We start from the raw sequence: 27,862 nt of genomic DNA on the forward strand, positions 1-27,862 counted from the left end.
CATTCTTGGTCATTGATCCTACTTTCATGGATATTCCCCTTTAGTTGTCTAACCTCTCCCTCCTTTTATGGATACTTAACTCCCTCTCCTTCCCTATAAATGAGATCCCTACTATCCACAACTGGTTGGCTATTGCTTGGTTTCCTTCCTAGTGCTGAACTATGCCCAAATGCTTTCCATTTTTCTAAGGAGAAAGGAGTGCTTGAAGGTTAAGTCTAGGAATTGGAAAATCACCTAAAGGAGGCTTCCAACATCAAGGCTTAAGTGGTTTTAATGCTTCCCTTTACCATCTATTAATAATACATTATGTATTTGTTTTCTATAAATGTGTCAATCATTATTCATTTAGTATAATACTCCTTGATCTATTATATATCTTATATCAAAATGGTTTTTTCTATGTATGTGTTTGATGTCTCCATTTTATCTTACTTGTACGTATTCATCCATAACGATGAAGAGGAGATTGAGATTAGAAGCGAAAGAATCAAGGACAACACCAACAAATGTTAGCATCAAGGTGAGGTAGGTCATCTATCTTCCTTTTTGTTTTCTAATATAAACTAGGAAAGTTTACAAATAATTGTCTTTGTTTGTTGCTAGATCCTCCCATAGGACTAGAGGGATCATTTTTGTCTGCAGAAAGGATTGCCTGCACAACAATGGAGCAAGTTTAAATAATTTGAGCCTTTGAAATCATGAACAAATCATTACTTTGTATCTTTACTAACATAAGGAATTACAAAATCACAGTGAGCCACGAATGTTTCTAGAATATAAGCCATTGTGAGATCACGTGTTATTAGAGTCATAATATCACCATTGTGATAACAATGAATCAATATAGTCTCACAAATTTATTTTTGCGAGCTTCATAACTGCATACGAATCAAAATTATATGAGCACGAGTCATAGTGATGAGATACTACTAGCGATCCATTGTTGGCATTATAAATCCACCACAACTGTGTGCTACAGAGGATGCGAGTCTCTGAGATTTCGAATCTTAAAAGGGACAATCCATTGCAATTAATTTTCAAAGAATGTGATTTGCACAAATACGAACCACTGTAGATTCATTCTTAAAAAATTATGAGTCAAACAAGGGTGTGATCTGAGACATGCCACATAATCACAACAAATTATTGACGAAGTGAATCTTTTAAGTAAATAATCGGAACATTATTGTGAATATGTGCTAATCGATTTTATATTGAAACCCATAAACAAGGCCACAAATACGACAATAATTATGTGAATGCATCTGTGACTTCCAGATTATATGAGCTATAAAATAGTATTGAGCTTCGAGTTGAGTGATGTTTTAGAGATGGTGCCACTCCTTTTAAGGAGACTTCTAGGGTTTCCATGGAATTCATGTCACTGTGCTATTTTTCTTTAACAAAAGGTGATCTCTATTCTCCTTTCTTCAAGCCTTAGCTCTGATTCCATGTTGGAAAACTGATTAGGGAAACATTATTAAAATATCATTTTCCTTCTTTAATATTTATTTGTGATTTAGATACTTCTTAACTTTATTATGTTTATGTTTTTCATCATCAAATAAATGTCAAAACAATAGAGATCACATGAACACAAGATATAGGCTCCATGCCAGGGCAAAACCCCTCCAACAAGGGAAAACCCACAAGAACTTCTCTTCTTATTAACTTCAAAGGAGACTTCCAAGACCCAACAAGACCTCTAGCTTTCACCAAGATACAAGTTAGCCAACCAGCCATACATGTTTTCTTCACTTCTGAAACTTCATATCTATGTTAACCGCTCTGCAACTTCAGACTTGTGCATCTTCAAACTTTTGCAATTTTGTATCTCTAAAGACTTCAAAAATCTCTTTTGCAAGGTTCTTCTAGCCTCTTCATGGTCTTCACATTCCTCTTCAAACTGCAAACATATCTTATGTGAAGTGTACCAATGTGTATCATGGAGGTCAAAGTATCTCTATAAATACCCTTCTAAGAGCTCTTCAAGCCCACTTTAGGCCAACTTCCACTTGTTGGCTTACTTTTCCTTGGGAGCTTACTTAGACACTTCTCTATATATAAAAACTTATTTTCTTGATATAAGTGCCCAAAAGGGTATTTTACATAAATAAAAAGACCACGATTCAAGGCAAAACCTAGAATCATACAATGGATGCTTGACCTATTGACCAAATGACATAAGCATGAAAACCATGCTTTATAAACAATTTTTCTTTTACAATTTTCTTCTTTTGATAAATACATTAGAATTACATCATGACATGAGACAAATACAATTATGAAGACTGATACTAGTTACACTTTTCAACAGTAGGGAATGGTCTCTGGATCCGACTGACTCCCATTGGTGGACCAACTTCTCACCACCCCTCTCCAAGAGGTGGGATTTTAGTTTCCATCCAGATGGAGGAGGGATGCCATGTGGGCATCAATCCTCATATTCTTTGTCTTCCAGTAATAGTAGAAACAACAAAGGATGTAGAAGAAGTAGAAGAAGGATGACCAATACATTCCACCAATATTTAATCTCTAATGGAATTGTTTCATATTTTAGCAGCCCATCTGACAGTTTCCATGCACAATACTAGAGCCCCATGCCCCATGGAGACTCTGTTTCTATTGTTGTAATGCTAAGTATTATTGGGTTTGAGGTTATCTGCTTGTATGTCATTGGGGTTCAATATTATTTTTTTATACTATGTGTGGTTGTTTGGGGAAGGCCTAGGTTTGATGGACATGATCACATTGCAAATTATTTTGGATCAAATAAATACACACATATTAAATAATTGAGTTCTTAATGATCTTAAAAACCCAATAGCTTTGATCAAAATCCCATAATATAAGATAAGGGGTCCCATGGATTAGGCAGGGCTCAAAGGATGTTACATACACATGTGTATTATTGCATCTCATATTTTTATGATGGGAAAACCTTGATTTTTGTTTGAATTTAACTAAATTTGACACCAATTTTGTTGGGTCAGTTCTAGTTTTGTACTTCTGCAATCACATTTTGTTCATAAATCTATATTTCTTTTCTCTTTCCATGTTGGGAACAATTCTTCCCTTTTTGTAAAATTGGGTTAATTTTTTTATAACTATGTCATCAAGTAATTTTGGGTAGTTTCAATGATCGCTAATCCAATCACACAAGTGACATGCCATACTAGTATTTATGTTTATATATGGGTGTTTTTGTTCACACAAAAATAATAATAATGATGATGTTAGAGCCTAGCTAGACACTAAATTGATGTATGAAAAATACCTTTATTTTTTTTCTTACATTGGGAATAATTCTGATCTTTTTGTAAAATAATAATAATACTTTAATGTTAAGGTCACATCATATCCATACAAAAAATTGAAGTATGAGACACTTTTGTTTGTGGGACAATAATGTTAAGGTCACAGCCTAGCGAGACACCAAATTGGTGTATGAGACACTTCTGTTTGTGGGACAAGGGACCCATCTGTGCAACAAACCTTTATTTGTTTTCTTTTCATATGTTGAGAACAAATATGCCTTTTTTGTAAAATTGGTCTAGTTTTGTCACAATAATGTTGTTAGGTATTTTGGGGTAGTTTCAATGATCACTAATCCAATTACACAAGTCATGTCTGATTAATGAAAAATTCACCAAATAAACAAACATAAAATGGTACTATCATTTTATTTTATTTTATTTTTCATTTTGATTTTGTGCTGGTGTTCTACTATTTGTTGTAATTTAAACGTGATTTTCAAAGATTTAGATTCCGTTTGGGAAAGGTTAGGGAGTCGAACTCCATACTTATTAGCTATACACACAAAAATTACATTTGAATGCAGAAGAAGAAAAACAAAGAAGTGCCATCAAAACCAGATATAACTCCATAAATGGATAAATGCTACATTAATCTTAATATGGTATCATTTTCTTTTTCTAATTATGATGGTATCACTTTCTTTCTCTAATTATTACCTAGAACCATCCCATTTTGGCTAGAGCACTTACGAAACTCTTGGAAATTATTCCCAAAAACATATGCAGTGAGAAAGGAACTACACTATGAATTGATTTGGGCTAGTTGATAATCAAATTGGAGCCAATTGCAGTGAACTACTGGAACCTTACCACGATATCATGACCCCAACCCACACGAAACCTATAATTGAACAATAATAATCCTCTCAAATGATTCATCTGTAGGGCCCAAAGCTTAAATCCCAAAAGGCTTTATTACAAGAATGGTGAATGCAAGGCTTCAATATATTTTAGTTAGGATTTTCACCTCCCCACCTTGAGGCTTATGTTCACTAGCGTGAAAATTTACTTCTAAATTCCCTACTATAGAAGACTATGTTTCTCTAAAACCCATTAAGATGGGAGGATGTAAGATTGATGTTGTCAACTTATTGGACTAGGTATTGGCATCTTCTCTCTTGTCAGAAATATTGCCATGGCCTTGAAATAAGGATCGGAAGGATATTATCCCCTTGTTAGAAATCAAAGGCCCACTTCCCTAGTAGTAAATTGAAAATAAAAATCCCTTAATCAAGACAAGACCTTTCAGTACCAAGCCTTGTCAAGAAGGGAGGTAAGGGATGTATGTATGAAGTAGACTCTCTTTGATTGAAGATGAAAATCAATAACACTAACAAAAAAGAATCATCGACAAAATGTTGTGGCATGCCAGAAATGCAGAGAACTAAATGAGTAGATACCATGCTACTACACAAGTTCCTTATCTTCTAATACACATCTTATCTTTGTTGAAGACTGCAAAATTATGATATGATAGTCTTGTTATTCATAGGAATCTATTGTTTGCATAGAAGTTATTCATCTTCTCTATTGAAACAAGGACCCTTTCTTCATCTACCTCAATGGTTTTCCTTGATGCGATATATGACTCCCATCTAAATAGCCTCCACTCAGTTGTTGGTCTCTTCAAGAATCACTCCCAATCTTTCTTGGAAACAACAAACAAAATGGAGAAAGTGATAGAAACTTGTGTAATTAGCTAGTTGTACCATATGTTGTTTATGCCACAACAAATGGTATGTGAAGAGGAACCTTATTTGTGGGCAGTTTCCCCGTTTCCCAGGAACTATCAGACTGTTGGGATCTTGATTTAGACCGCCAGCCTCATGTACAATGTTCCAATGGCTCTGAGCTCCTCTGTATCTAATTGGGTGGGCAATGAGCTGGGTGCCTGCAGGCCTAATAGGGAAAGGCTTGCCACTTTAGTAGGCTTAGGTTGTGAATTTGTGATGGGTTTGATAAATGTAACATGGACTGCTATGCTAAGGGATAGATGACATAATGTTTTTACAAAGGATGAGAGTGTCCTAGCCTTGGAAACGGCAGTTATGCCCATCATGGGATTCTATGAGCTGGGGAAGTGCCCTCGAATAATAGGTTGTTGTGTGCTAAGAGGTAGCGTAATGCCTGCTATAGGGGTGTGGATCAACTTGGGCTCCTTTTAATTCCATGGAACTCGTGTCGCCATGGCTATGGCATTCTAGTACAAGATTGGCTTTGGGGGTTTGTAGTATGGATTTCTCATTTCCCAAATTTCTTGTGCTCTTTCTATTCTATTTGTTGTTTTGAAGACTAATTGGGAGTTTGAGGCACTAAGATTCCAACAATTGGTTGGAGGCTATGCAGATGGTAAATTGTAGATGACATCAAGAAAATTCATTGATGCAGATAAGGAAAAAGGCCTTTTTTCAACACAGTGGATAAGTAACCCTTACTGCAAACCATAGATTCTTTAAAATTCCATGACAATAATTTCAAAATTTGCATCGGAGATGAAGCTGTGTATCAGAAGAGGAACTTGTGGGGTAGCATAGTATCTGGTTGAGTTGTTTTCTGATATCAGTTTTACATGTCTTTGAATTCCAATCATGGGATGGTATCAAAAGGAGTCTTTGTTTCAGGGACATGGAAATGTCTCCTACACAAAAAGAGAAGATACTCAATCTTGTTCTCTAACACATGATGTCAACATGAAGTTGATGTCCCCTTAACCTACATTCAATTTCAGAGAAACAAAGCCTTGTATAGTAGGAGATATATTCTTAATGTGAAGGAAAATGATCAAAATCCAATCCATTATAAATCTTCTTGCCCATGGGTGAAGAAGCGTTTTTTTTGTGTAGTGGCATTTGATGAGGGTTTTGCAGTTTTTATTCGTCAAATTTATGATGGATTTTTAGCATTTTTCATGTTTATGATTTGATGTGGCATGTATCTCTTTTAAGTGTGATTGGGAAGTGAGTGCTTAATAAGTATGGATGAAGTCTCGGCAATGATTTACACAATAAAATAAAAAATAAAAATAAAAATTAAATTCATTTGACTTAACCCAAACTAAAATAATATTATTTTCAATGTGTATTTTTAGTTAATTGGCCAAAATTATAGTGTTAATTAATTATCCAAACTAAAAATAATACCATTTTCAATGTGTATGTTTAGTTAATTGGCCAAAAATATATTATCAATTAACTTGCCAAATATTGGCATCTAATAAGCACGAGTCAATGTTTGAGCCCTAAGATAAAAAAAATGATATAGTCTTTATATCACAGTATTGTCTGTCCCCGTTTATAGGTACAACCTCTCAATTACCTAGAAAATCATGTTTCTCCATTGGGAGTAATTGTCATGAAATATTTGAATATAAAACGGGGCAAAGTTCTCATTTAAAATAACAATTTTGAGTAGACCAAAAGGATTTCATCTGAACATGGCCACAGTGATTTTCAATTTAAACATTTCTGAAGTGTCTTCTATGAATATCCAAGGGATGTTTCATGTGATTAATTGAATGCTTTTCCACAGAGATCAAGCCAAAAGCGCATTATGTATTCGTTTATTAATACAAGTTAGAATCTTGTCACATCCCAAGTTTATTTTCTTGTCATGACATCCATGATTTTTGGGATAATATTATGAAATACATGTTTTAGATAGTATAGTTATTTGAGAAGATCCCCTATATGTAAGAAGGCTATAGGAAAAAGTACCAAGGATCTCTAGAGTATTCCTTTTGGAAGGGTTTAATTCTAAACTTAGACAATTCTTTAATTATTGAATTGAAATTTAAATGAGAAAGTGTTTTATATGTTTATATGTATCATAATTACTGTGAATATCTACACTTTCAACTGAAAATAAATAACATTTACAAGGCTTCAAAGTAATGTTGTGGCTAATCTCCATAACACCTGAGTAGCTTGAGTAATCATTTTATCTTTAGAACAAAAATTATCCTATCCATAATACAATATTAGGTGGTGGATAAATATAAACATATATTCTCCCACTTCAATTTTGTTATGGAGTGATCCACTTGTGGAAATATTTATTCAGTTGCAGTGAATCATCTAATAATGTTGGCTTATATGTACATTTGCTTACCTCCACTCTACTTGCATTGTTGTAATAGGTCTCTTTAGTGTCATTTGGGCTGATGTTGGGACAAATGGGCTATGGACTAATATATTTATAAAAATTGAGTGTCCTAGCCTTGACAGCAGAAGGTATGTCTATCATGGGCCTCTGTGAGATGGGAAACTACCCACAAATAAGGTTCCTCTTCACATGTCGTTTGTTGTGGCATCAACAACATATGGAATGGATAGCTAATTGCCCAAATTGCTTCTACTTTCTCCAATTTGTTTGTTGTTTCCAGGATAGATTGGGAGTGAGGCTTGGAGAGACCAACAACTGAGTGTAGGCTCTTAAGATGGGAATCGTAGATCACATCAAAGAAAACCATTGAGGTATATGAAGAAAGGGTCGTTGTCTCTGTTATCACCAAAATAGGACTTTGATAGGCTACTGATTGGTGGGCTCCAGTATTGTAGCAATAATGCTACAACTCCTGGAGCTTCCTATCTCTAATTTTATCAACCCGGTAGTTCGTAACAAACTTGGAAGCAACGGTGCTGTATGCACAAGTACTAGCTCTTGTCGCAGCTGTCACTTGGTCAGCTGGCACAAGTCCGCTAGGGCTCAAGCCAACTTCTATATGTTCTCAGAAGAAACTTTCTAAATGATGGACGAAGGCTATCTCAAAGGAAATTAACCTACTTTGCAAGAATGAACTGAAAGCCAACCAAACATGGAAACCCTAGTAAACCCTAATCTGACTAGTTTAATCTCTATGATGCAATGGTGGGAGTGCAAACTTCTAGAAATGATGCCATTACTTCTAGTGAGATGAGATGCATGAATTTAAACTACTTTCATTGAAGAGAACACATTTTTGTATTTTTGCTCAAGTGGGTGGAGTTATTATGATTGTGCTTCTTACTGGGTATTGACTGTGTAGGGGTAGTTCGAAGGGAAGGAAGGCTTGGGAACGGTTAGGAGGGCTCTGAGAGGTTCCAGGGGATCCCTCACATCATTCCACAGAAGTCCACAATGTTCAGGTGCTTGGCAACCGTGTTTGCAGGCTTCTACAGGATGTCTGCAGGGGATCCTACAGGAAACTCAAGATTTCTACAGGATGTCTGCTAACTTCTACAGGATGTCCTACAGTCGGAGTTTTGGGTAATGGAGGAGTGAAGGAACTGTATGGATGGATGGGTAAGATGAAAGAGGAGCTTGAGATGACCTATGGACAGAGAGATGAGGTGGAGAGAGAGAGTGGATAGAGCTGGTTGGTTGATAGAAGGGTAGAGTAGTGGAAGGTCAAAAAGATTGAGCAACGTGGAATGTAGAAGGTTTGGAAGGCAAATGAGCTGAACAAAGGATGAGTAGGTGGCTTAGGCACGGTTCAGAAAGATAAGAACATGATGAAGTGGTGCTGCGCAGTGTAAATGAAACAAATCACCCTTATCTTGCATGTAAACGAAAGTTCACCAACCTATTCTAACTGTTTTATTAGGAATCAAAGAACAGCAACGTAAGTTGAAAGGAATTCGTGCATGATCCTGAACCAAAGAGTCATTACTCAAGATAAAATCGCATGGACAACTCTTCAATCGAAAACATTACAACAATACTCGCATGCATATGTTAAAACAATGTTTTTTTGGCAGTTGGCACGGTCTACACTTCCGATCCCCAAACAGAGGTGAAAGTGAGCATGCATCCAACCTTTTTTTTGAACTCAAAGCAACTTCAATCTCCCTATGCTAATTCTAAACTACTGAAACAACTGCATTCATGAAACTAACCTACATAACAAAACTGAAACAATCAACTCAGCAAACTGTATTTTTCAAGTGCATGTAAAGGAAAGAAATGCAATGAAAAAAAACAAGTAACAATACAAAGGAAAGGAGGTCTATTGCTCTCAGGTTGGGCCCTAACCTGAGAGCTATAGCTCCCCTAAGAACTCAGAATCGAATCCAAATCTGACTGCCTTTATTAAAATATCATAATCATGAGTCTAACAACATGCCAAAATTGGCTTACAAAGAGCAAAAACAGAGCTACAGCTCGTAATCCAAAATCTATAACAAAAGTTCAAGAGTCTCATCGAAGGCAACAACCTTAATATTTATACATGATGAGGGTCAAGCTGGCCTCCTCAATTAGTTGGTTGTCCAACTGGAAGTGAACTGTTGTTCCTGTAGAATCCGTTGGCTGCCTTCTAGCTCAGTGGTGATAGCTGTTGGAGCTCGGAGTTGGGGTGGAGATCACGAGGGAGGTCATTCAAGGCTGTGGACAACCTCCCTATAAACCCGCAATGCCACCTTGGCTGTCTCCTTGTCTCCATTTGCGTGGTCTTTGCTCCCTTTAATGCCAAAAAACCTGAAATCATCATGTATTAGCTACGTAGGCATAATGACTGCCCTTCTCCCTACAAATAACACGAATATACTAAGAAATGATGCATAAGTGATAAAAAATGAAGGGTTGAGCAAGGTAAGTAGGCCAAATGAGCCCAAATTGTTACCAAAATTTGGGGCTCATCATCACCCCCCAGCTAAAATATTTGCTCATCCTTGAGAAATTTTGCTCCGGCTCCTTGTCCTTGGCCGGGAACTAGGCTCCGGAATACGCTCTTTCTTTCCTACTCTTGGTGGCTCTGCCTGTTCTGCCCTTGGTGGTGATGAGGGTGCCGCTCCTTCCCTCTTCTCTGTTTCCTTGACCTTGGGCCGGGCTTTTGAAGCCGATTGGTCCACCTTTCCTTTCCAAGTAGTTGTTTTTGGGCTCCCCCTCTCGTAGGTGACCGATATCTTCGAGGGGGACCTCTCACTGGGTGAAGTAGGGGCATCCCCTGTAGTGATTTGGCTGCTGGATGGAGGCTGTGGCTTGCCCGTCTTTATTCTCACACTTCTTCGAGCTTCAAAGTATAGAGGGGTCTCCCTCTTTCTCTTCTCCTTTGGCTTAGGAGGTGTGCTGAGGCCGGCCAGCACAGCTGCTGCCTCCCTTTCACGAATATAAGCTTTCTTCTCCTTGGGTTTCACTTTTTCAGGGCTTCCTGTAGAAGACCCTGTTTTAGTCAATTTCGGGCTTCCTGTAGAAGACCCTGTTTTAGTCAATTTCGGGCTTCCTGTAGAAGACCCTGTTTTAGTAATTTTCGGGCTTCCTGTAGAAGACCCTTTTTCAATAATTTTCGGGCTTCCTGTAGAAGCCGGTTTCGGCTTTCCTGTAGAAACAGGTGTTGCCGCCTTGGGTTGCTTTGCTGCATGAGTTTTTCTTTTTGACTTAGTTGTGGTTGCTGTCGAGGTACTCTTGCTGATGTGGACCTTCTCAGCCTTGTCCACTCTGCCTTGCAACCTTTTCTCTCTTTTTGTCAAGATGGGTGTGTCATCTTTCTCCTTGTCATCCTTTTTCTCTTGTTTCTTTTCTTGATTTTTATTCTGCTCTGTGGTCGGGGTCTTTTGGCCTTTTCTTTCTTTACTGCGGCCACTGACTCCTTCTCCTCACTGCTAGAAGAACCGAGCTCTTCGGTTAGCATCTTTATGTCCCCGTCCTTTGTCAAATTTCTGAAGTCTTCCCAGGAGAGAGGAACCTTGTACGTGTGGAGCGCATCCTCCACGAGGAGTTTGATCAATCCATGGTGGGCTACCTAGTTTGGTATGCCTTCTTTCAGCTTGGTTGCACACTCAATCAGAGACTGTAGTAGAAAGTAAGGAAGACTGAGCTTGTTTTCTACAGGTAGCTCCATCTGGTGCCGTAATTCATTGAGTAACCGAAAGTGGTACCCGTAGACAATGCTAAAACAGCCTTCGCAGGTGATGTACTTCATGATTTGTAGGCTCACTTCATTCCATGGTGGTAGTAAACTGGTTCTACGAACCCCATTTTTGTCTTCTGAGAATTCCTCCTCTGGTGGAAAGAATTCTTTCTTAGCTTGTTAGCTCATTTTCCTTTCTTCTTTATCCCATGGTAATCCCATTGGGAGCTCCGTAACTCGGCTGATGAATTGTGGGGTGAGTTTGAGGCTCAGACCCCTGAAGGTAACGGTGGCCAACGTTTTAGATTTCGGCCTCAGAGCTTGCAAAAACTCTTCTGCCACTTCGTCATCATAGCCCTACAATTTGTCACAGAAGGATATCCATTGTGCTTGTGTGAAGAGCTCCACCCCCTCAGGATTTTCTCTTAGCTTCGCTGAATCAGTGGGCTCCCTTCTGATGAACTCACCCGGCATGGTGAAAAACTGCTGTGTTAGCTGGAGGTGGCAAATGGAAAAGAAATTCGGTCTACTGGGACAGAGCGTAGGATTACGCCTCTGTCATGCACATAATTCACAAAGCTTACCCCCTGCAAACCTTTAACACAGCTAATTACACTGACATCCTGTAGGACGATAGTTCATGCATGGCAGACAACAATTGCAACAATTTTCTTCGACCAGCCTGTAGACGACGATTCTGCCACCTTCAAAAACCAATTGCATGGAGAGTTCAGGCTTACCTTTTTAATTCGCCACCTTTTGACGTGAGGAACCCGACTTCCTGTAGAAACAACTTTCCTGTAGGAGCAGCTTTCCTATAGGAGCAGCACGCGGTTTCCGGGGGATACTGCAGTGGGTCTGCGCTCTTGCTGTGGCTTTACAGGCGTTCTGATGGCCAAAGACTCGGAGTATCGAACTGCAGAGGGATCCGGATGATCACTCGAGTCGCAAACGGTGAATGATAAATGCATGAGGTTGATAATCTAGCCGATTAGATTTGAATCGGCAGAATCCGTGGCGCGGGGGTGAGCTGTCCCTGTCGGACCGTTGGGCGACGTCACACCATCATTCTTCTGCAAGTTTACTTACTGCCGCATCATTCCCGCAGATCCGCCGCCGCCATTTTCGTTAGAACTCGTTTCTCCCCGAGTGGATGGTTCTCACGTGTCCACTGCCCATTTTTTCCACGACCACCATTCACACATCCAGCTCGACCAGCTGACTGGTCGACGTGGCCAATCGATTGACCATACAACCGCTCAACCCATCCATTTCACACTTTGCAAACATTTTCAAAGTAAAATTCATGCAATTCGTCGGAAGAGAGGGTCGAGACACTTACCTGTGCGGCCGCAACACGATTGTTCAGGCTTTTGGATGACGATGAGTGGATTTATTTGCTGCTGGTGGATTTGCGCAGGCCCGGAGGTTCATATTCACAGGTCGCTGACACTGGATCAGATGCTTCAGTTGCATGCGCCCGCGTTTCCATTGTATATGGTGTGCACTCTAGCGGGCTTAACTGTTACGGGACTCCTACAGGATGTCCTGTAACAGTTTCTTCCTCCTCGGGTGCATGCTGCACGACGAAGGCAATGGCCCCACGATCACGTTCACAGAGATCATGGATGGCGGAGATGGATATGGTATGACATCTCAGCGTTTTTTTTATTTCAAAAATTGCTTTTCTCTTGATAACTCACTGATCTGCTTTGATAGTGCAGGTAACTTGGTTGCATGTCGACAGGGATGGTAGAAGAGGTGACAGCAATGTATAAGGGTGACAATAGTAGCTTGCATGCGTCCAAACCGACCCTTGGTCGTTAGATCTCCTCATAAAATGAATTCTGGCCCTTCCCGAACTTCTAGAGGAAGTTTCCTGTAGAAACACAGAACTTCCTGTAGAAAAGTTGCGTTTCCTGTAGAAAGTCTGCACCTTCCTGTAGAAAGTCTGCATCTTCCTGTAGAAAGTCTGCCATGATGAAATTGTGCACATACCTTGGAGGAAATGAGTATTCTTGGAGGAGGTGCTGGTGAGGTCTCCTGGCAACATGATAAGGATCTTTGGCTTTGCATTAAGACCTCCTCTTCTTCATAGAACACCTGCGACCTGCATGCATTATAAACTTGCTGTCCCTATCTTTTTGCTTATTGTTTTTTTTTTTTTTTTGAAAGATAACAGGGGTGCCTCAATGAGGTTTTCACCCTTGCCATCTACCTTAAGCGCCTCAGGGAGGTTTTCACTCAAGGATCTTTTCAAATCTCTTTTTTTTTTTTTTGAAAGACAATAGGGGCGCCTCAATGAGGTTTTCACCCCTACCACCTGCCTTGGGAGCCTCAGAAAGGTTTTCACCCAAGGATCTTTATTATTTTTATTTTATTTTATTTTATTTTTTTTATTTTTATTTTTTTATTTTTATTTTTTTTAAATCTTTCAGGGTATGCCCAAAGCAGAGGCAGAACCCTTCTCTATGACCAACACTGATTTCTCCATAGTTTTGATGAACTCTCGTCTTGAGAGAGGCTTCCTGTAGATCTTCAAACGATGCCCATTGACAAGCATGGGGATGGCTTCCTCATCAATGGTTCGAATAAGAACAGATCCATTGTCATGGCATTTTTCCACTGCATATGGTCCTAGCCATCTGGTTCTCAACTTCCCCTTGAAATCTTTGTATCTGGAGTCATACAACAAGGCCCAATCTCCCGGCTGGAATTGCTTGTCATGGAGATGTTGGTCATGCCACACCTTTCTCTAAAGTTGAACCACTTCTGAGTGAAGGAGGGCCTGCATCCGGTGCTCGTCCAGTCCATTCAGCTGCAATAACCTTTCTTGTTGTGCATGGCTGAGATCTAGATCTAGTTGAGCTGCCATCCTCAAAGTGTTGTACTCGAACTCAATGGACAACAAAGCTTTCTTCCCATAGACCAGCTCATAAGGTGTGAAGCCGGTGGTGGTCTTCCAGGTGGTGTTGTAAGCCTATGTGGCCTCAACCAGGCGATCTGTCCAATCTTTCCTACTGCTGCTCACCACCTTAGTCAAAATCCCTTCCAACGCTCTGTTGGTGACTTCCACTTGCCCATTTTCCTGTGGATGATAGGGGGTGGAAGTCCTATGCTTGATCTTGTGGTGAGCTAGTAGGTCTTCAATAAAGTTGGATGTGAACTGGCTCCCTTGATCGATGACCAGATCTCTTGGGTAGCCAAATTTATAGAAGATGTTTTCTCTTAAGAACTCGGCCACCTTCTCTTCTGTTGCTGCCTTGATTTCTTTAGTCTCTGCCCACTTTGTCAGGTAGTCAGTGCACACAATGATGTAAGACCTTTGCCTCGAAGGAGGGTTGATTGGACCCACAAAATCCATACCCCACTTCTCAAATGGCTCAAGAGTCACTTGAGGTTGGAGAGGCATCTCATCCCTTGGAGTTGATTTCCCCATTCTTTGGCATCGGTCACATTGGCTGATATATCTTCTGACATCTTGATGAAGTGTGGGCCAATAGTAGCCTGCCTGCAGGATTTTGAAGGCAGTCCTTTTTGCTGCAAAATGTCCTCCATAAGGCCCATCATGACAAGTGAGGAGGATATCAAAGACTTCCTCCTCCCTTACACAACGCCTTAAGATCTGATCAGGGCCAAGCTTGAACAGATTGCCCCCGATCCAAGTAAATGAGGCACTTTTTCTGATGATTCTGCTCTTCTCTCTTGAAGATAGGTGCGGAGGGAACTGTGCTGAAACAAGGTAGTTTGCTATATCAGCAAACCATGGAGAGAGTACTGAGATAGCAAACAGATGTTCATCGGGCATCTGGTCATCCACTGTTCCATCCTCATCTGCAAACAAATCCAATCTAGATAAAAAGTCAGCAACAACATTTTCTTTACCTGGGTTGTCAACAATGGTCAAATCAAACTGCTGCAACAAAAGTAACCATCTAATAATACGAGCATTCACATATGGTTTATTCATTAAATATCTAATTGCAGCATGATCTGTATGTACAAAGGTTTGATAGCCAGTAATATAATGTCGGAACTTGTTCAGTGCATGGACCACAGCCAAGAACTCTTTCTCGGTTACAGTGTAATTCAGCTCGGCTTTGGACAAGTTTTTGCTAACAAAGTAAATGGCATATGGAAGTTTCTGTTCAACTTGTCCTAAAGCTGCCCCTATGGCTTTGTTTGAGGCATCAGTGTCGATGTGGAATGGTAGGGCCCAGTTTGGGCCTCTCAAGATTGGGGCTGACACCAACTTGTCCTTTAATTCATTCAAAGCCCTCTGACAATCGTCAGTCCATTTAAACTCCACATCTTTTGCCAACAGACCAAACAATGGTGAGGCTAGCTTGCTGAAGTCTTTAATGAATCTCTGGTAATACCCTGCTAATCCTAAGAAACTCTGGACATCCCTTACCTTTTGGGGAGGTGGAACCTTCTTGATGAGAGCAATTTTGTTAGGATCCACTTGTAACCCTTGGCAAGAAATGGTATGGCCTAGCACAGTCCCTTCAGTCATCAGGAATTCACATTTTTCAGGACTAAGGGACAGGTTCATCTCAATGCATTTGGTTAGGACCTTTCCCAGATTGGACAATGCTTCCTAGAAGTTGGACCCATAAGGAGTGAAGTCATCCATATAGATTTCCACCGCATTATGGACCAGCTCCGAGAAGATGCTCAAGACAACTCTCTGGAAGGTAGCAGGAGCATTGCATAGCCCAAAGGGAAGAACTCGGTAGGCAAAGGTACCCCAAGGACAAGTGAAGGTGGTCTTATCTTGGTCTTTTGGGCTGATTTGGATTTGGTTGTACCCACTAAACCCATCCAAGAAAGAGAAGAACTTCTTTCCTGCCAGTCCATCCAACACTTGATCTATGAAAGGTAGAGGGAAATGGTCTTTCTTGGTAGCTTTGTTCAGTTCTCGATAGTCCACACAAATTCTCCACTTCCCATTTTTCTTGGGAACCAACATCAGAGGGGACACCCATTCACTATCTGAGATGGGGTAAATGAATCCGGCATCCAACAGTTTTTGCAATTCTTCCTTGACAATGTCCTTAAGGGTTGGATTCATTCTCCTCTGAGGTTGCCTAATCGGTTTACAACCCTCTTTGATGTATATGTGATGGGTACAGACCGAGGGATGGACTCCTTTCATCTCCTTATAGCTCCAAGCAAAAGCATCTAGGTGACTAGCCAACAGGCTACACAGCTCCTTTTCCTGGGAAGGAGATAGGGAGGAGCTGATCTTTAACGATCTCTCAGGGCCGAACTCCACATTCTTGACTCTGGGAGTAACAGGGTTGGTGGTACAAAGGTCCACTAAGGTGCTGGCTTGGGCGTCCTCCACCAATTTTTCTAAGGATAGTGCACTGGAAGGTGGATTCTGGATCAAAGTCTCAATCAAGTCATCCTCGGTTGGGGGGTCTCTTCTAGTGGTATCTAGGGTGCACAAAGGTGCTGAGTACACCTCATCCTCTTCTCCTTCCTCCAACCACAGTGGTAAGTCATGCTCTAAGGAGGGTTGGGCAGGAGGATATAGGACTAGTTGCTTGGACATAGGACCGTTTTTGATGGTCATGTTTCCTGCACGGCAACTGATGTAAGCATCTGTAGTGGCTAACCAAGGCCTTCCCAAAATGAGAGGATATCCAGTAAGCTTTGCCTTGGGTTGCAGAACCAAGAAATCTGCAGGGTATTCCCAAGAGTCGACAGAGACCAAGACATCCTCCACAATCCCTTCGAGAGTCACAGTGGAGCGATCTCCTAGTTGCAGTACTGTCGAGGTCTTCCTCAAGGAACCCTGAAGATTGAGTTTGAGCATGGTATCCCTGGTCATCACATTAATGGCAGCCCCCAGATCAATCAAGGTGTGAGGTATGATGGTGCCATTGATGTGGACATCTACTACAGGACTCCCAGGATCTAGGTACTTTGGGAAGATGACTTGTCCTAACATAAGGTCAGACAGTTGTCCTAAGACATTGATGGTTGAAGCATCTCTCTTTCGCCTGCCTAGGTGTTTAAAACAATTTTCCTTAACCAGTTTTTTGTATATTGGCACATCCTTGATGGCTTGGAGAAGTGGTATTTTCACACACAACTGCTTGAGTTCTCCCAGAAGCTCATCCTCCTCTGGGTTGGGTTGTGTGGTGGCTGTTAGTCTCTCAGGAAAGGGTGGAATAGCCTTTGGTTCACTTTCCTGTCTATCCTCCTCGTCCTCTGGGGGAGGAGGTTGGCGATCCGGAAGAGTCTTTCCAGATCGAAGATTGATCTCCTAGATCTCCACAGCATAGGTAGGACATGATGTTTCCCCAATGTATACCTGCTGGGCCTGTCTATTGTTGGGGTTCGGGTTCGGTTGAGCAGGCATTTGAGGTTGCCTTGGAGGAGCAGGAGGTAATGGTTGAGGTTGAACTGGTGGTGGAGGCAAAATGGCGGGAGGAGTGTTGTACTGGGGCCTCCACCCCGACTGAGGTGCATTCCACTGAAGCTGTGGCTGGGCATGTGAATGATAAGAATGAGTAGTGGGCCGAGTAGGGTACTGAGGTGGATAAGACCATGGAGGAGGCATAGACCAGGAAGGATGAGCAGGGGGACCCCAGGAAGGCATAGGAGTCGATTGGTTGGGGCTGTAATAAGCTTGAGGTGCCCCTTGCATCCCCTGCTGGTAAGGTCTAGGTCCTTGTGGCCTCCTTTGGTTGAGGTAGTAGAGAGGTTCAGTGGGAGCTTCTGTCCCTTGGTACATCTCTTTAAACCCAGGTAAGGTTGGACATTGATTTTTGGGATGGTCATCCTCACAAACGAGGCACACTTCAACCGAATGCAATGGGCATTCGTTCTTAGGGTGTCTCCTTGTACATCGAGGGAAGAAGATAGCCAAGGCCCTCTCAGCTTCTTCCTTCTTCTGCTGGATCCTGAATGTGTCCAGTTGCATGGCAATGGTCTGTCTCACCTCACTCTTAAGATCTTCTAATTGATTTGCAAACTCATGCTTGGAGAAAGGAATACCAGCTGAGAGAGGGTTTCCTCTACCTCGTTTCCGGGCTGCCCTAGAGTGGTTTCTGAACACAGTCTTGATGTCTTCATAAGGCAGCTGGTAAATATCTCCCCCAGCTAGCATGTGAAGGGTATCTAAAAGGTCTTCAGGGACTCCTCGGAGCAGGACCAACTTGAGGGATTCCGGGTCAAGTGTGCACCTGGCCCGCTTGTAGCTAAGTTGGAACCTCTCCTCATAATCCTCTAAGGACTCATCATTTCCCATGGTCATCCGAAAGATTTCTCCCTTGGTTTCCTTGGACCTACAGTAGTCCTGGTACTTGGTATTGAAAGCTTGCTGCATCTGAGCCCAAGTGGTGATACTATTCCCAGGTAAGCCCATGAACCAGCGTAATGCTGCATCCTTAAGAGTTGAAGGGAAGAGTTTCAGCTTCTGCTCATCTTCAGTATAGTCATAGGTTCTACAAAGGACAACAAACTCAAACAGGAAGGTATCAGGATCTTCAGTAGTCAGTCCATGGAAGTGAGGTAGAGCAGAGGGACTAATGTTTTTCATTTTCAAGTCTCCATTGGTTTCTCGGATGGGGAAGGCACCTTCTATTCTCTCATCTTCTCTTCTATTGTCAGCCATAGCTTCAGATGGGATGGTTTATAATTCTTCTTCTGCTATAGGATCTTCGTATATCTCAGGAGGTTCACCTATAGGTTCTTCTGGATCACTGTCACCAAAGAAGAGAGAAGGGTGACTCAGTGATGTGGTGGGGGTGTTGGGTAGGAATTTGCCTGTTTTATCTCGGTTCCTACGAGGCATGAAATGGAAAGACTTTTTGATTGCTTTTGTTTTTTTTTCTTTGGTACCTGCAAAACTGAAACAGATTGATCTACAACTAACTATCTTGCTGAAATGAAAATGCAGAATTGAAATGAAAGCAGGAAAGGACTAATCTATTTTGCTCAAATGAAATTGCAGGAATGGAAATGCTAGTCTACGCTTACAGAATTGAAAGGCTAATCTATGCTTGTAGAAATGAAATTGCAGAATTGAAATGCTAATCTATGAAAGCAGGAAATGTCTATGCTACTTTTGCAGAATGGAAATGAAATAAACTACTTGGCAGAAGGCGAGAGTAAGAAAATAGAAGAAAAGCAACAATTACTAATACTCTGACGCTTCCTCGGCAACGGCGCCAAAAAGATGGTGGGCTCCAGTATTGTAGCAATAATGCTACAACTCCTGGAGCTTCCTATCTCTAATTTTATCAACTCGGTAGTTCGTAACAAACTTGGAAGCGACGGTGCTGTATGCACAAGTACTAGCTCTTGTCGCAGCTGTCACTTGGTCAGCTGGCACAAGTCCGCTAGGGCTCAAGCCAACTTCTATATGTTCTCAGAAGAAACTTTCTAAATGATGGACGAAGGCTATCTCAAAGGAAATTAACCTACTTTGCAAGAATGAACTGAAAGCCAACCAAACATGGAAACCGTAGTAAACCCTAATCTGACTAGTTTAATCTCTATGATGCAATGGTGGGAGTGAAAACTTCTAGAAATGATGCCATTACTTCTAGTGAGATGAGATGCATGAATTTAAACTACTTTCATTGAAGAGAACACATTTTTGTATTTTTTCTCAAGTGGGTGGAGTTATTATGATTGTGCTTCTTACTGGGTATAGACTGTGCAGGGGTAGTTCGAAGGGAAGGAAGGCTTGGGAACGGTTAGGAGGGCTCTGAGAGGTTCCAGGGGATCCCTCACATCATTCCACAGAAGTCCACAACGTTCAGGTGCTCGGCAACCGTGTTTGCAGGCTTCTACAGGATGTCTGCAGGGGATCCTACAGGAAACTCGGGATTTCTACAGGATGTCTGCTAACTTCTACAGGATGTCCTACAGTCGGAGTTTGGGTAATGGAGGAGTGAAGGAACTGTATGGATGGATGGGTAAGATGAAAGAGGAGCTTGAGATGACCTATGGACAAAGAGATGAGGTGGAGAGAGAGAGTGGATAAAGCTGGTTGGTTGATAGAAGGGTAGAGTAGTGGAAGGTCAAAAAGATTGAGCAACGTGGACAGTAGAAGGTTTGGAAGGCAAATGAGCTGAACAGAGGATGAGTAGGTGGCTTAGGCACGGTTCAGAAAGCCTGGGAGCAGGCACAATATCGACTTGGAGCAAGCAGGTGAAACCTTCGCATTTTATTTTTTCATTTACAGAAACCTTTCGTTAGGGGGGAACGAGCTTTCACCCGTCAAATAGATTTTTTTCTTACTTCAAATAGGCATTTCAGGAGCGAAGAACACGATGAAGTGGTGCTGTGCAATGTAAATGAAACAAATCACCCTTATCTTGCATGTAAATGAAAGTTCACCAACCTATTCTAACTGTTTTATTAGGAATCAAAGAACATCAACGTAAGTTGAAAGGAATTCGTGCATGATCCTGAACCAAAGAGTCATTACTCAAGATAAAATTGCATGGACAACTCTTCAATCGAAAACATTACAACAATACTCGCATGCATATGTTAAAACAGTGTTTTTTTGGCAGTTGGCACGGTCTACACTTCCGGTCCCCAAACAGAGGTGAAAGTGAGCATGCATCCAACCTTTTTTTTGAACTCAAAGCAACTTCAATCTCCCTATGCTAATTCTGAACTACTGAAACAACTGCATTCATGAAACTAACCTACATAACAAAACCGAAACAATCAACTCAGCAAACTGTATTTTTCAAGTGCATGTAAAGGAAAGAAATGCAATGAAAAAAAACAAGTAACAATACAAAGGAAAGGAGGTCTATTGCTCTCAGGTTGGGCCCTAACCTGAGAGCTATAGCTCCCCTAAGAACTCAGAATCGAATCCAAATCTGACTGCCTTTATTAAAATATCATAATCATGAGTCTAACAACATGCCAAAATTGGCTTACAAAGAGCAAAAACAGAGCTATAACTCGTAATCCAAAATCTATAACAAAAGTTCAAGAGTCTCATCGAAGGCAAAAACCTTAATATTTATACATGATGAGGGCCAAGCTGGCCTCCTCAATTAGTGGAGCTTGGCTGTCCAACTGGAAGTGAACTTCTGTTCCTGTAGAATCCGTTGGCTGCCTTCTAGCTCGGTGGTGATAGCTGTTGGAGCTCGGAGTTGGGGTGGAGATCACGAGGGAGGTCATTCAAGGCTGTGGACAACCTCCCTATAAACCCGCAATGCCACCTTGGCTGTCTCCTTGTCTCCATTTGCGTGGTCTTTGCTCCCTTTAATGCCAAAAAAACCTGAAATCATCATGTATTAGCTACGTAGGCATAATGACTGCCCTTCTCCCTAAAAATAACACGAATATACTAAGAAATGATGCATAAGTGATAAAAAATGAAGGGTTGAGCAAGGTAAGTAGGCCAAATGAGCCCAAATTGTTACCAAAATTTGGGGCTCATCACTGATCATACTATCTCAGTGTAACTATTTCAAACCAATCTTTAAGCTAAGGCTTAGCCTCCTCAGCCTGAGAGGGCTCTCTCAAAGGGTTAATGATATTGATTAAAGATATGGATAGATGACTAACTCTATGGTTTGTGATTTTATATGTTTATAGGTTTAAAGATCGAGACTTTCTACCATTGGGATATGGAGTCAGTGACAGAGATAAGGATAACAAATAGCTATTCTTATAAAACTGAAGGCTTGTATATACTTCAATGAAAGAGTGACACAGTCAGGAAAGTCTCAATAACTTGAAGTTCATAGGAGTCAAAGCATGTGGACATGAATTCTGAGTAATTATACATCAAGGTATTCAAAAGGAAAGAATTTAAACTCATTGATCAAAGTTTAATACCTAAAGGAAGTCAGAGCATGAGTAACCATGAATTCTGAGTAATAAGTATTAAAACATTGAAGAAAAACATCCAAAGATAGGACCCAAGAACTCAATTCACCATAGTTTAACACTTAAAGGAAGTCAGAGCATGTTCCTCCATGAATTCTGAGTAATAAGAATTAAGAATATGGAAGTAAAACATATCAAAGATAAAAGATAAAGCTCACTGAAGTACACTAAGAATCTTAGCTTCGGAAAATTCCAAATACTTATGTATATATTAGTCCCTACACAACATTTACAAAAGTAGTCTTTTTCTATAACATTTTCCAACCCCTTCTTATTTCATCTTTTGCTTCATATATAGCTTTTACAATAAGGATTCCATCATCCCTCATCAAGAGAATTCGAATTTGCTATGAGTGACACCTATTCTAACCATAAAACAAACCTTTAAATTCATTTGATAGCTAACTAACAGTCCTAGAGTCCTAATACAATTAGGAGTACAACTCCTTGTTATGAATAAACCACCTTAACTAAACATTGAATGCATTATTTGACCGCTGAAACCTCATGAGGTCGAATTTGATGAAGCCTCCCACGTTGTCACCTCACTGCTAATGATAAACCCTAGAAATTAGGGAACATGTTTCCCTGTTTTTAGGTTTAGGACCTTTGAAAATTAGCACGTGGGACAGAGCCTTTATCTTCTCATCCATGACATATTTTACTAAACTTAAGGAGGTTTTTGTAATCCATGCCGTCTAGAACAAAAACCTCTCTTGGTTTTTTTAAACACTTCTCCAGCTGTCCAGAATCTGTCCTTGAAAAACACATGTAAAACAGGAAAAATTTGTTCTCTGAAATTAGGGTTTCAAAGAAAGCTTAGTATATTCTAACTGATAAAACTTATGAAGAAAGTGAGATAGGTTATTGTATCTGGAGATTTGATGAAGAGAAACCTCCTTCATAATTCCAAAATACCTTTTCCTATGACCAGAAATTGTCTTTGAATATCAAGCGTAAACTGGGAAATTCTGATTTCTGAAAAACTGCACCTACAATAGTTTCGTAACGCAAGTTGGGTCATCCATTTCTCCCAGATCATAATGAATTTGAAGAAACTAAAATATTTTTTTGTATTTCAGTATGTTAGGAAGAAAATCCTCTTTCAGTTTTCAAAATTGAGTTCTCAACTGCTCAAGAACCCTTCTGGAAGTTGACTAGGAAAAGTAGAAAACAGAGTCTTTTATGCTGAAACAGGTTGCTTCAGTGTTTTCGTAGTGTAAAACTGGTTTTTTACACTGTCTACGCTATGAAAACGTGGATTCATAACTAGTTTCAATTTTTTTTCAAAATGGCTAAACACATGACTTTCAAAACATGATATGGGACCCATAAAGTGTAAAACAAGGTTGTTGAACTTTATTTGATGATGGAAATGAGACTCTAACCCTATGACTTAGACTCTAAAAACCATAAAAGTGACTTAACCACCATCTAACATTATGACTTAGGAAAAAATGTAAACTATTCAAGTTTTAGAGAAAATTTTGGGTGATAACAGTCTCAACAAATTAGATGAAAGACAATAGTGCTTCAGTGCTTCCTCCTTAAGGAAGTTATGAAGAGAAGGCCCCTTAGTATTATATATAGTGATTCTATTGCACATATTATGAGCTAAAATCAGCTAGTTAGGAGGGGTCAACCTTCTGTACATGCTCTTTTTTGATGATTCCTATGAATAACAAGACTATGATATCACAATTTTGTAGTTTGCAACAGAGATAAGATGTGTATCAGAAGAGAAGGAACTTGTTGGGTAGGGTAGTATTAGCTCAATTAGTTGTCTACATTTATGGTGTGCTTCATAATTTTTCTATTGATTCTTTGTTATTGGTGTTATTGTTTGTGTATCTACAATCAAAGAGAGTCTACTTCATGTATACATCCCTTACCTTCCTTCTTGAAAAGGCTTGGTACTGAAAGGTCTTGTCTTGATTAAGGGATTTTTCATTTTCAATTTATTGCTAGGGAAGTGGGTTTTTGATTTATAATATGGGGGTAATATCCTTCTGGACCTTATTTCAAGGCCATGGAAATCTTTCTGACAAGAGAGTAGATGCCAATACATAGTCCAATAAGTTGAAACTTAACAACAACGGCCTGACATTCTCCCATCCTAATGGTTTTTAGAGAAACATAGTCTTCTATGGTAGGGAATTTAGAAGTAAATTTTCATGCTAGTGAGCAAAAACCTCAAGGTGGGGAGGTGAAAATCCTAACTAAAAACTATTTAAGCCTTGCATGCGTCATTCTTATAATAAAACCTTTTGGGATTTAAACTCTGGACCCTACAAATGAATCATTTGAGAGTATTACCATTATTCAATTAAAGGTTTTGTATGGGTTAGGGCCATGGTATCATGGTAAGGAGCCAGTAGTTCACTACAACTGGCCCAGTCTAATTCATAGTGCAGTTCCTTTCGCACTGCATATGTTTTTGGGAATAATTTCCAAGAGTTTCGTAAGTGCTCTAGCCAAAATGGGTTGGTTCTACGTAATAATTAGATAAATAAAGTGATACAAATAATTATTCTAATAATTAATGTTTTTATTATTTATTAGAATAATAATAAGTATGGAGTTCGACACCCTAAGCTTTCTGAAACAGAATCTGAATCTTTGAAAATCATTTTTAAATCACAACAAAGAGCAAATCACCAACACAAAATCAAAATGAAAAATAAAATAAAATTATAGTACCATTTTACGTTTGTTTATTTGGTGACATGTCATTAATCAGACATGCCCTATTACCAGCTCACAGGAACTATCACAAAGCACATCGATAAAGTAAGGATGGTCATGTGATATTTTCCTCAAACACTTAATTTCATCCTCGGTAAATGACTCATTCAAACCTTGAGCATAAAACTTATGTTTAAATATATACCTTTGTAACCTCTGAAGTCTGTTAGGCAAAAGAGAGTCGCAAAGTTTGGTGGTGACTTTTTGAATGTTCTAGTATCTATTTATGAATAAAAATTAAAATTTATTATATGGAACCCATTCGAATTCAGTAGAACATGCTAGGACATTGGCACATTAATTGAATGGAATCCTTATTGGAGCTTACAATGGGAGTGACTCTTTCTGTGCTCCTTGTGTTCTTGTGGGTCTGGAAAGAGGAAAATGAATTTAGAAGGAACCAAACATGTATACAATTTGCAAATTTAAAGTGATATATATATATATATATATATATATATATATATATATATATATATATATATATATATATATATATATATATATATATATCAAAACAATTGTTCTCTTTGATCATCTTTTATGTTCTATAAAATCTTTAAGGAGTGATATTCACCAATCATTTACTTCTTTGTCAATTTTCCAAACACTATATTGTGATAGACGAAAATTACTCTTTCAAAACACAACTTGTTACATTCCATGGAGATTTTCCATACACAACCGAGGATATTATAAAAATATAGAGATGCTCGATGACACCGACATCACTGATTTCGGGGGATTTGGAACTATGTACACGTTGGTGATGGACAATGACAACTTATTTGCAGTGAATAAAATTGAGAAGTGTGATATAGCATCCAACCAGATATTTGAGAGGGAGTTGTAGATTTTGGGAAGCATTAAACACATTAATATTGTTAATTTTCAAGGTTATTGTAAATATCCATCAGCAAAAATAATTATCTATGATCTCTTGCTCATGGGAAGCTTAGATGAATTTCTCCATGGTTAGTAATTTGAATATATTGATGCCATAGTTTACAACCATGATGTATGATTGCTTATAAGGTTTCTGATTTTGTTCAGAATAAAAGCAACCTACTCCACATTTAAACTAGATGTCCCGATTGAAGATAGCACTTGGAGCAGGTCGAGGCCTAGCTTACTTGCATCATGACATTGATCCTAGAATTGTACACCATGACATAAAGTCTAGAATTATACTCATTGATTTAAGGTTGGAGGAACATGTATCAAACTTTGGTCTTGCAAATCTCTTGGAAAATGGAAAAACATATGTAACCACCATTGTTGAAGGCACACTTGGATACTTAGCTCCAGGTATGCTGGCATTCCTTCTACACATGAGCCCAAGTTTATTCATGTTTATTATATGCATTAGAACATTGAATTTTATCCTCCAATGTCAAAATAGAGTACTTGCAAAGTGAGAGAGCAACAAAGAAATCAGATGTGTACATATTTTGAGTAGAATTGCTAGAATTTCTTAGTGGAATAAGACCAAATGATCCTTTTGTAATGAATGAGGGAGTGAATTTGGTAGGATGGGTGAGTGTAAATCCATATTTCCTTTCATTTTGAAATGTGAATTTGTGTTTCCCATTAAGCTAATTATATATGCACATGAATGGTCTATTGTAGGTCCTTGTCTTAAAATTTCATTGATACTTGATATTTACTTGGTTTGCAAACTACCTGTGGAGTACAACCTATTATGAAGTTTTCATATGACCAGTTTTGCTTCACTTTATGTCATATAAGTTCAAGATTGTTATTAAAGCATGTTTCTTCACAAATTCAAGTGAAGACACACATGAGAGAGAGTAAATTAGAGGAGATTCTTGATCGAAGGCGTGCTTGTGTACCATAGTATAGTATTGAGACAGTTCTTGAAATTGCAGCCAGGTACATAACACCAAACCCTGAAGAACGACCAACAATGAACAGAGTAGTGCAGATGCTAGAAGAAGAGACTATGCCTCCCTACTCAAGGGAGTTCTGCCCAATAATGAACCTTGTAGTTCAAATGCTAGAAGAAGAGACTATCTACCTACCATAGTGAGTTTTATGACTCATGTTCTGATGGAAAATGAATTCAATTCGACTACTAGATGTAGAGATAATTCAAGGTGATAATGCTTTCCATTTAAAGTGATTTTTTTCATTGAGGATGTATTGTTTGGGCCTTTAGTAGCCCCCTCCTTTGTTTTTCTTTACCCATTTGAATTTTGTATATAAACCATAATGAGATATAGTAATTTCTTATGACAGTAGAGAAGATCATCCATGCTAAACAAAACTAAATTGTATGTGAATTATAATCAACAATCAACTGTATTAATGAAATTCAAATAAAATATTCTATGGGTTATTTCATTTCAACCATAAAACACTTTGAATAAATGTTTACAAGGTGTGTTTCCACACCTTTGCAACCTATGTTAACCTCTAACTGAAAAACATTGCATAATGTACACATAGGAGAATCAGCTAGCAATGCATATACAAATGTTAATGAACAAATGTCATCCTCAGTTAATATCAATTGTTTCTCAAAAGAACACTATAAAATTAGCTAAAAGATACAATATGGACAAAAGGAAAATGGTAAGGAATATTGAATATTATTATATCAAAGCATCTATACTGATGTGGCTTTTGCCTATGATTGATTTAGATAAGAAACTTCATCTGTCAAAACATTTTTCAATATATATAAAATATAAAGTGTCTATTTTCATAGTTCAAACCTGAGATATTTGTCTTGGAACAAGAAGATAAAAAAACACAGGGTGTTGTTAGAACTGCTTCTAAAGAAGAGGTTTTTTTTACCTCTTGTCTCTCCCTATAGCCTTTCAGGGTCCAAAGCATCCTTTTTATATAACTGTAATTGGAAAATCTAGGTAGATACGACAATCAATTTCTGGCTATGCATTGTTTCTAAGTCCCTCTTCCATTGGCGTAGATATTTCAAGTCAAGGGCAAGATTATCCTCATGCAATCCCTAGAGAATAAAAGGTTTGGGTAACTAAGGGCCATTGAAATATTTCAGACTACTAGGGAAGGAACATTAAGTTCTTTAAAGAAACCTCATGTTTAATATACA

General features: G+C 39.3%; 1 pseudogene; it reads left to right on the forward strand.

Moving 5' to 3' along the window:
• LOC149205258 (LRR receptor-like serine/threonine-protein kinase FEI 1) overlaps positions 1-26,849 on the forward strand; it is an 86,827-nt pseudogene extending 59,978 nt beyond the window's left edge.
• The last annotated feature ends 1,013 nt before the right edge of the window (positions 26,850-27,862 follow it).

Source organism: Pinus tabuliformis, chromosome 1_2 (assembly GCF_031772625.1).
Source record: "Pinus tabuliformis cultivar Carrire ecotype Pingquan chromosome 1_2, CPIR1, whole genome shotgun sequence".
NCBI classification, from domain to species: domain Eukaryota; kingdom Viridiplantae; phylum Streptophyta; class Pinopsida; order Pinales; family Pinaceae; genus Pinus; species Pinus tabuliformis.